The sequence below is a fragment of the Penaeus monodon genome, chromosome 23 (genome assembly GCF_015228065.2).
Source record: "Penaeus monodon isolate SGIC_2016 chromosome 23, NSTDA_Pmon_1, whole genome shotgun sequence".
NCBI classification, from domain to species: Eukaryota; Metazoa; Arthropoda; class Malacostraca; order Decapoda; family Penaeidae; genus Penaeus; species Penaeus monodon.
Genome location: NC_051408.1, coordinates 16,068,601 through 16,069,088, shown reverse-complemented (window position 1 = coordinate 16,069,088; position 488 = coordinate 16,068,601). Strand labels below are relative to the sequence as shown.

General features: G+C 30.1%; 1 protein-coding gene across 1 annotated transcript in view; it reads left to right on the top strand.

The window, feature by feature from the left end:
- Nucleotides 1–488, top strand: part of LOC119587821 (signal transducer and activator of transcription 5B-like) — a 29,198-nt gene that overhangs the window by 15,792 nt on the left and 12,918 nt on the right.

The following is a 488-nucleotide window of genomic DNA, read 5'->3' as shown; positions in this document are numbered from 1 at the left end:
AAAATCTTGTGGATCATTTGTGACTCGTGATAAATAGAGACCAAATGAAGTTTTTAGATAAAAATGTTTTGACAAAAGATATGGTATTTAGCAATTTCATATATGTTAAAAGTTAATTTTTTTATATCCAGGTCTTGCTATATGGTGACCCCCCCACATGCACAAACACATGCACCAATTTTTCTTGTTCTTTATTCAGTATTAACATGTCACTAGATTAGAAATAATTGCTCTGAATTGTACCTCCCCTCAAAAAAGAAAAGGGGGGAGGGGGATATATACTGATATACTAATATTTGAAGATATTTAGGCTTATAGATATGAAGAAGAGAACAGAAATATTCAAATTCTTCTAGATCAAAGTTTCCTGAGACAAGTGTTATGTATACTCTGTAGTGATAGAAGAGTAATTTTATGAGCTTTCAATTATGTAATCAACTTTTTGATGATGTTAATTTATTTGAGACTATAAAAACCTTGAAGTAGCA